Source organism: Crocodylus porosus, unplaced genomic scaffold, assembly GCF_001723895.1.
Source record: "Crocodylus porosus isolate Cpor-Errol unplaced genomic scaffold, CroPor_comp1, whole genome shotgun sequence".
In the NCBI taxonomy this organism is placed as follows: Eukaryota; Metazoa; Chordata; order Crocodylia; family Crocodylidae; genus Crocodylus; species Crocodylus porosus.
The window spans coordinates 41,877,592-41,887,624 of NW_017728911.1; the positions used below are offsets into that span (position 1 = coordinate 41,877,592).

Here is a 10,033-nt window from a genome sequence, read left to right on the forward strand (position 1 = left end):
TCACGGTCAGGGCAGCTAGGGTCTGGAACCAGCTTCCAAGAGAAGTGGTGCTGGCTCCTACCCTGGGGGTGTTTAAGAGGAGGTTAGATGAACACCTTGCTGGGATCGTTTGACCCCAGTAATCTTTCCTGCCACGGCGGGGAGTCGGACTAGATGATCTGCTCAGGTCCCTTCCGGCCATAGAAACTATGAAACAAGGTTGCCTCCCCCATTCAGTGAGGGACCCCCACTTTCTCTGATTCTCCGTTTGTTGCTGGCATACTTATAGAAACCCTTCTTGTTACCCTTCACATCCATTGCTAGCTGCAATTCCAATTGTGCTTTGGCCTTCCTGACTTCATCCCTGCATGTCCAAGCAATACTCTTATACTCCTCTCTATTTCTTTGTCCAAGTTTCCACTTCTTATAAGCTTCCTTTTTGTGTTTTAGTTTTCTGACTTGCAGACTTGTCAGTGTTTAAATTGAGATTTTCCACTTTTTCCCTGCTCACTGGTGTTCCAGTGACTGAGGGAGGGCACCCAACAGACAGACCCAGTTGTGAGTGGAATAGTGCCCTGAGAACAGTAGTAGTTCTTGCCCATGGGTTGCCATGCAGTACTACATTCCCCACCAATTTGTCCCCCGTTTGTGAGCAGCAGGTCAGAAAGAGCACAGCCCCTAGCTGGCCACTCCAGCACTTGTAGCAGGAAGTTGTCTTGATGCAACTGCACTTGGAAGTTAAACTTGGTGGAGGCTTATGTCAGAGACAGGGAGTAACGCTGGCTCTCCCTCTCCTGCAGCAGCAAGTGGAACTGAAGGAGGCTGCAGCCCATCCGCCCTGATGGGGGGCAGGCTCAGCACAGCTTTGCCCTTTGGCCCTGCTGTTCCAGGGTCTAGTCTCCAGTGCATAAGCAGAGGGGGTGTCAGGCTGGCATGGGCTGGAAAAACACAGCCTTTCCAGGATGGGTGCACACATGTTCACTGCCCGCAAAGCCAGGGCCAATTATAACCATTGCTCCAGCCCTGGTCCCTTCCTGGATTTCCAGAGCCCAGTTCCAACATGGAATTTGGATCTTTGGATCTGGCTTCTCTCCCACACTTCTCCCTGCATCACGAGCAGCACCGTGCATCATGGCCCCTGGCTCTTCCACAGCCCTCACGAAGTCTTGACGTACCACCACTCCAGGCAAATCCCTAGATAGGTCTCAGGGTCACAGCACACCAGCTCCTGAAATCTGAGCCTCTTAGCACCAAGATGCTTATTGTCAAAACTGCCGCCCCAAGCTGCTCCAGGGCCCTGGACCATGAGGACAGACCAGCTCGCCATTCCTCTTCCATAAGGTTTGTATGCTTTACCTTTTACTTATTGCCTCAGACCCTTAGTGGACCTGCCAGAACTGTCCCAAGGCCCCTGCACAGACAAGCTCTCAGAGCGCTGTGCTCCACTGTCGCACTCCCCCTGCATGGCAGGTGCCTTCCACTGGGAACTGGTCAGCAGTGTCCCTGCTCCCATCTCATAGGTTTCATAGACATTAGGGCTGGAAGGGACCTTGAAGATCATCGAGTCCAGCCCCCTGCCCCAGGGGCAGGAAGACAGCTAGGGTCAAAGGATCCCAGCAAGATAAACTTCCAAGCGTTTCCTGAATGAGTCCAGAGTAGGTGCCTCCACCACTTCTGGAGGAAGTCTATTCCAGGTCTTGGGGGCTTGGACCATAAAGACATTTTTTCTCATGTCCACCCTGAAATGGTCTTGTACAAGCTTATGACTGTTGGTCCTTATTTTTCCTTGGTCTGTTCACCAGAGTGCCCCTTCTCCCAGATCCTGATGTACTTATAGGCAGCCACCAGGTCCCCCTGAGCCTGCGCTTTTCCAGACTGAAGAGTCCCGTGACTCTCAGCCTCTCTTCATAAGGCCTAGTCTCTTGCCCCCTGATCATGCGCGTGTCTCTCCTCTGGACTCTCTGTAGCCTCTCCACTTCCTTCTTGAATTGTGGAGCCCAGAACTGGACGCAGTACTCCAGCTGTGGCCTCACCAAGGCTGAGTAAAGCAGGAGGATGACATCCTGGGATTTACTTGAGAAGCATCTATGGATGTAAGCCAGGGTTTTGTTTGTTTTACCAGCTGTGACATTGCATTGGTGGCTCATGTTCATCTTGTGGTCAGACTTGGGGGTCAGGACTTTTTCAGCCGTGGTGCTAGCAAGCATAGCACTGCCAAGCTTATAAGTATGCTGCAGGTCCCCTCCTGCCCCCCAAGGTGGAGTGCCTTACATTTATCAGTATTGAAAATCATCAGGTTAGTATCCGCCCACTTACTAAGTTTATCCAAGTCAGCCTGGATCACTAGTCTGTCCTCAGATGTGGACACTATGCCCCAAAGTTACTGTCCTGTTCAGAGACACTAATTTCTTCTCCTTTGGTGTTGAGCGTCCCTGGGCCACCATGGGTCAGCATGACCCAAGTCACACCCAAACTATTCTGTGCCATTGTCAGCAGGGAGGCTGGTCTCCTCCACAGGCTGCTGCTGCTCTACCTGCATGGTTGCCCTGCAACAGGTTGGATGTTCAAGGCAAAGCTCTGCTCTGGTGTTTATGCAGGTTACCCGACTCTCTTTCATCTGCTAGCAACAGACCCCACTGCCCCTCTCCCTCTATCCCTGGCCCCTGTGCCCACTGGTCCCCTTACAGGCTCATACTTTTGCCTCTGCCAGACCCTGCAGCCCAGCTGTCTGTTGTAGCCGAGTGTCACTGCAGCAACCTCCAGGCTGCTGGGCCCAGCACAGAATGCCTCTGTCAGCACAAGTCCTTGCAGCCTCATTCACTCAGCAACACTGAGCGCAAAGATGCCAGCACCACCCTGCCCTGCATACTAACCTCTCCTTCCCTCCCCAGCCTCTGGTGCCACTGCTCCCTGGCCCCCCCAGTTCTTGGTCCTGCACCTGCCATTGAGGTGAAGGACACTCCACGACCACGACAACAGGTCTGCTTCACAGCCCCAGGCTTCAGCCCCATGCTGTGCTGTGCTATGTTAGGTGAAGGATGCTCAACCCCGCTGCTGTAACTGGGTTGGGGGGTGCACACGCTCAGCCTGCACTAACCAGCACCAGGACCAGCAAGTTTGTTCTGGTTTGATACCTGGCTGTACAGGAGACTTCCTGGGAAGCAGAAGGTCCTTCACAGGAGGTTGCTGCTTGCATCCCACCCTGGGCTGACACCCCACCCTGGGCAGCAGAACTGGCTCTCTGCTGGGACAGGCAGGTGCCAGCCGAGAGCCGGGATCTCTCCTAGGAAGGGCTGGGCAGGTGGAGCCACTGCCAGCAGCTCACTGGGCACAGGGCAAGACTTCCAACCACACAGCAGGGCTGCTTATCTTCTGGGCAAGGAGAAAGTAGGAAAAGTTGGAGACACTGTGACAGATGAACCTACAACCATCCCCTCTGCACTGGACTGCCCCTTCCTTCCCTGTCCTCCACGGCTAGGGCAGTCCATGGTGCCTCCGAGGCTGCAGCAGAGGCAGTGCTTTGGGCCATGCCTAAAGCTACCTGTGCTAGCAGCACCACCTCTTAGATAAGCAAGAGGAGCCTGTCAACAGCCCCATTGCTGGGGGGCAGAAGCACATCTCCCCATCTGGCCTGGAGTGACAGACACTGCTGCTGGACCAAAGGACAAAGGTGCTGCGAAGAGGCACACAGAAAGCAGCACTGGCTAGGCCAGGTGCAACTGCCAGAGATCCCACAGTTACCAGGCTGCATACGGCTTCCTTGGTTTAGCAGCCAGTCCCCTTCCAGGGGCACGGGCTGGATCGAAGGGGCACTTTCACACAGACTTGTACCAAAATAGCTGCACCTGGAAAGGCTTCCCAGTACAGGCAAGACCTCAGCTCAAGCTGCAGCGGGGCAGTATGGCCATGTTGATGTCCCCCTGTGCCTTCCTCAGGGAAACCTGACCCACCACAAAAATCACAAGAGATTCAACCTCTGAGGACTTGCTGCAGGGACACTACCTGGTCTGCTCTGCTCTGCTCCACCCCTGCATGCTCCTCCCACATGGGAAGGGAAGGGAGGGGAACACAAGGACCTGCAAGATAAAATTTGAGTGCCCAGCTCGGTTAGGCAGCACCAAGTCCCAGCTCAGGCAAGTCACTGGGGAGGAGATGCTTAATAGCTGGGAGCTGTTGTCTCAGGTGACAGAAGCAATTCTTTCTCCAACCCTGGCCCCTGTTGCAACCTTCCCAAAGTCCTGCTGGAAAGACCCAGATATTCCCACATACTGTGCATAGGCCTCCGAACAAGTCTCCTCCTGCATCGCTTCTCCCATCGTGATCGGACGTGAAGCTAGAGCACCAGTTCCTCCAGAACCAAGGGGACAAATCCTTTGCAGCCACAGTAACAGGCAACATCCCACTGCAAGAGGCAGCCAGAGGACAGTCTTGCAGTGGCTGGCACTAGCTCTGCAGTGCAGGTGCCTGGAACTGCTGATCTGCACATGGGAATGGCATTTCTATCTCCAACATCACACTTCACCACTGATCCCAGACTGTCTGGCTAGAGACAGACCTTCCTCCCTGCACCACACAAGCATCTGACCAAGTAAGTTCAGTACAGACTTCGTCCTTTGTACTTCTCTAGCACAGAGACTAGACAGTTACCAATCTGCTGCTTATTCTAGGGAAGCATGTACACACAGCCAATGCAAAAACCAGGCTCACATCACTATGATCCTATTGTTCCCTACAACTTATTGGTTTAACCCAAGGTCACCTCATCCTGAACAAATGCTGCAGTCTTACTGCAGGCCTATACAGTACTCAGGGGGCCCCCATGTTCACTGCAAACTATTGACTAATGCAGTAGATATGAGAAGTACTAATTCTATAGTTTACAAAGCATTTTAAAGTGCTGGGGTGGGGGATGGGGAGGGACACTAAACCAACACAAATCCTTTCACTTCACAGATGGACAAAGGGGAACGACTCCAAGGTCAGAGTGTGGGGGCAGCAGAGACGTCATCAGGAAGGAGGAAGCCAAGGCTCAGCACAGCAGTCTCTGCCATTTCCAGGCAAGCTGGACCTGCAAGAGATGGCCCACAGATTGCATGGGTTTTTCTGAACTTCCCCAGCCTTTGGTTACAGGAGACTTTGCCTGGGATGCACAGAACATTTTCTAAAGTCTCTTTAATCATTTTGCTTATGAGGAGAAAGTTCTTCCCACAACAAGGTCTTAACAATGGTCAGACTTCGGACCAGTTCTGCCCTGTGGTAGACAGGTGAATCTCAGGGCAGCACCCACTCCCAATGCTACTCTTTTCCAGAATATGACCCGACTGCTTCTACTAGATGCAAGTAGGAGTGCAGGTGCTGGACTAAGCCTTTCCATGCAACTGTAAATGCTCAGAACAGTGGGGCCCAATCCTGCCTGGGTCCTCTGGGTGCCAGAGCAATGAAAGAGAGACATTTACTAGAAAACCTGATCCTGACTCTTATTCAAGGTGGAGCTTTGCTGCTGCTTCTTTCTGCAGGCCTACAAAAAGAGCAGAAGTCTCATCTGGAAGAGGCAGAGATGCAGACAATTGGGGCCAAGCTCTTACATCAGGAATGATGTGTGTATGCGTTTGAGAAGGGGGTGGGGAAAGGAAGATTCCTGACTGGTAAAGGTGAATGATATTTAGACACCACACACTGATGGCAGCCAGTTATCCAGGTTTGCAAAGAGGCAAAACAAGATGAAGCTCTGCAGGCTCCATAAATGGAAAGAGGTGTCATTGTCCCAGTGCATCAGCTCTCTCTCTCCTATCCACACTGCTTCATTTTTACAGGATCCTTCATACAGAAGCTGTTCTACTCTCAGGTTCAGAACACACTGTCAGGCTTTTAACATCCCTACTGCATGGATGACACCAACACCGAGTGCCAGCAAAGCCCAGGCCAGCTCATCCAGGAAGGCTCAGATAAGTGCCACAGGATGAGGGGAGCATCTTGCAGCTCCCTGTCCTGCTGCAAAAAGGGTGAGTTGACCATTGCCACTTCGAGCAGAGGAGGATCAGCCAGGCCGTGCACGCAGGTTAGCAGCGCCTCCCAGTGACTACCGGGAGTGGCCAAAGGGGTTCCTGGTAGGAGCGTGAAGATGTGGCCTCTATCCAGTGCCTTCATGCAATAAGGCTGCAGTTGTGGCATAGCTTGACCTGCAACCCAAACTGCAGGGTTTTCAGGACAGTGAGAATTGCAAGAGGTGGAGGGTCTGCTGCCTCTTACTTGGGCAGCGCAGTCAGTAGCTCTGTTACTTGGACACCAGGGCCTCACCTCAGAGATCAACTGGCAAAGAGGGGTAGGAGCCATCACAGGCAGCAGCCTACTGCATCAGATTCCTCCCTGGGCAATTCATTCTCATGGCCAGTAGCCTTTACTGCTACCTCTGACAAAAATGATTGAGGAAGTCACAACAGCCAAACTCCAGGTGCTGTGTGCAGCAGCTCCACTTGCAGCAGCTTTGTGCCGAGGGCTGATGATCTGGGAAGTTACCCTGGGGCACCCACATTCTAGTTTTCTGCCACTGTACTGCATCTAACTCACGACTCTGTGGCTCCAGTAGTCAACGGACTGGGCCATTATGGCAGCTTGTCAGCATTTTAGTCTGGAAGCAACATGTTGGAAAATGTACAATGCTCAGAACTAGCTGCAAGTGAAGTGCTTTTGTCAAGAACAGAACCAGAGCCACTGGGTCAGACCAGGGGCCCCTTTAGCCCAGTATCCCAACCCCAGCAGTGGTGGGAGTGGATGCTAGAGAGAGAGAGCACTGAACTGGAGCCATCTAGAGCGATCTCTCCCCTATTCAGTACCCTCCCTGGCACCCACCAGTACTAGTGTAGAGATGCCAGAGGCAAGGTCTCCAAGCATTCTGGTCAATAGCCATAAATGGATCCATCATCTATGAATTTATCTAGTCCCATATTGAACCTGTCTGTACTCTCTGCCTCCACCATCTCCTGTGGCAGTGAATTCCACAAATTAACTATGCACTGAGTTAAAGAAAGGGGGGGGGGGAAAGTACTTCCTTGTTAGTTTTAAACGGTCACCTACTCATTTCAGTGTGTGGCCCCTTGTTCTAATATTCTGACACTTGGTGAACAACAGTTCCCTGTTCACTTGTGTCCACACCCTTCATAGTTTCATAGTTTGTAGGGTTGGAAGCGACCCACGCAGATCATCAAGTCCGACCCCCTGCCATGGGAGGAAAGAGTACTGGGGTCAAACGACCCTGGCAAGGTGATTATCTAGCCTCCTTTTGAAGACCCCCAGGGTAGGAACAAGCACCACTTCCCTTGGAAGTTGGTTCCAGATCCTAGCCGCCCTGACTGTGAAGTAGCGACTCCTGATGTCTAGCCTGAATATACTCTAATGCTTCATGGACCATGTTTCTCATCTCTGGAGGAGGTGATGGGAAAGCTGTGGTCCTTCAAACAGGTTGTAGCAAATGGACTAAGCAAGAAGAACATGCATCCTCTGTGTTCAGTCCCTGGCTGATCACATGACTCATGGGCCTCAGCATCATCTAGATGAGCCCCATCATTCTCATGTGGAAAGGTAGGCAGAATCCCAGGCTGGCTCTTGGCATGACCCATTCTTCCTCAGCTTCCACATGGATAGAGGAAGCAGAGAGAGCCCAGCACCACACTACAAAGGGATTCTGTGGTCCCTGAACGACCTCTAGCTTGCAAAGAGTTTGTTTCAGGCTTCTGCATCTGAACATCTAAACTGGAGAGATGTCTACAACTCCACTTCATCTTCTGGTCTCTCTAGCTTCTGGAGTTCTGCTGGCTTGTGCCAAGTTTAAACATCCCGAGATAGCAGCCTGAACCAGAGTAAGTCTGGAGGCAATATTAAGCTGGGTCTCTGGTACAGGCATGGTCAGCTCCCAGGAATCGCTGGTTTACAGGCAGCTGACCTCACATTCCTCCAGAGGCACCTACATTCTTGGTGCAGGGAGAAGACACCGGATTCCAGCACCTCGCTGCAGGGCTATTCCCAAAGTGCGGTGCACAAGTGTGATGACTCCCCACTTCAGTAATAGATAGCACTGGGGAGGAAGACGGAAAAGCCGGATCCCAGGTCTTTTGATACGGCAGAGATCCTGATTCCCAAAGTACTTAGATACACAATGCCCATTGAAAACAACCAGAAAAAAGGACATTGGGCATCTTGGTATCATAAAGCAGCAGTTCTCAACTTTTCTTGTACCAGGACCCATTTGTAAACAGCAGTGGCCAGTCCTAACCCAGTGCCCCTCACTCCTGACCCGCTGCTCCCCACCCCAGCCCTCTCGTGTGTGGGGCATCGTGGCGGGGAGGGCGAAGCAGCCCGTTACTCTGCCAGCGAGAACTCTGCCAGCCTGCAAGGGAAAGCCATGGTTTCCCAGGTTTTTCTCCTTTACAGGGGAATCTATTTTAAAAGTTTGTTTGCAACTCTTTTGATATATTCTGGCAACACACTTTTGGGTTGTGACCTACGGGTTGAGAAACACTGTCCTAAAGGATCTGGGTGAGGTTCCAGAGATCAATGTCTCCAGACTCCAACAGTGCAGTGGGATCACCCCATCATCCTTTTTGGACAGTTAGCACAAGAACCCTTGTGAAGGGGGAGCAGATGCTGGCAGGATCACACCGTCTTTCCTTTCAGACAGGTAGCACAGGAGCCCTTGTGAAGGGGAAGCAGATGCAGAAATTTGCTCCTATCTTTTCCAGCACCTGTGTGCAGGCACCTGGGGACATGTGCGCATTGAGGCACATTTAGGGCTAGATGGACTTGGCACCCACTAGCTGCAGCTTCTTATTACTTGGGGAATGTTACTTTGCTGATCCTCATTACCACTTTGCAGAGGTAAAGATGGTCAGAGCCACACACCTGGGCAAGCCAAGGGGTTGCATGCCTGCTAGTAGAGAGGGCAGCTGCCAAGGGGCCTTCCCCAGGGAAGAGGGAAGCATACTGGGCACTGGCAAGAGGATGGGAGGTGTGAGGGCCTTCATGCACAGTGCACCTGCTGCATGTGACAGCTGTCTGGTGATCACCCTGCCTCAGACACCATGTAGTGGTCACCAGACCACAGCTGCTCCACAGGAGGACAAGAGTTGTACAGGACAGGACTTTAAGATGATTAAAATTTCCCTTTTTAAATGGTTTGAGTTGGACCTGGTCTTTAGATCACTGACCTAAAGTTCTGAGTCTATGCCAAGCTGCATGCCTACTGCCTTACTTTTGCCTTGCCACACACACTGCCACTTCCCTTCCCAACAGACATGAGAATGCAGAGCATCCTTTACACCTGCAGTTACATGATTATTTGCTCAAAAGTGGGAAGAAGTTACCAGCTCTCGCTCCAGACTGCTTTACAAGGGACGGGTCGCACCTACTACCCCCACTTCAGAGGCAGGAACAAATAACAGACTAGCTGAGACCCTGGGACTACTCAAGAGGTCAATCCAGAGAAGAAAGCCAGATTGCCGCTTCCTAGTTCCTTGTGTGGGGGCACTGAAAGCAGCAGCTCCCTTCAAGCCTGCATGTATCGATAGTCTGCCTGGGTGTAACACGTGTGCATATAGGAAAGTCTGGCATTTACCACTCACTGCAACAGTTGGGATCTTGTCCAAGACAGCTGGAACCTTCAATATAAATTGTGATAAATTCAGCTGTGTTGCCCAAGCCAGCCCGGGAACAGAGGCTGACTCCACGTGCATGGGAGTAAAGCACCAGTTCAAAAGACATGAATGGCATTTAATACAAAGCACCTAGCATCACCCTTCCCTTCAGGAAAGCTAGGAATCAGAAGTCACACATATTTAATGAGTCCTCTTGAGCCCTCCCCATCAAGGCGGTTACTGCTTGAGACTCTCAATAAAGGAGCAGCTAAGGGCTACAATTATTACTCCCTTATAAGGAGGTTTGAGAATAAGCAATATACATAAAAGGCTGTGCTGGAGCATATGTGCCAAGTGGGGAGGGAACAAATAAAATAGAGCAGTTACTTACCTTGCTGCATTAAAAAAAAAAAAAAATGTGTGTGTAA

At 51.6% G+C, this 10,033-nt stretch overlaps 1 protein-coding gene across 1 annotated transcript in view; it reads right to left on the reverse strand.

Moving 5' to 3' along the window:
• MAP1A (microtubule associated protein 1A) overlaps window positions 1-10,033 on the reverse strand; it is a 61,162-nt gene that overhangs the window by 50,528 nt on the left and 601 nt on the right. The window lies entirely within an intron of this gene.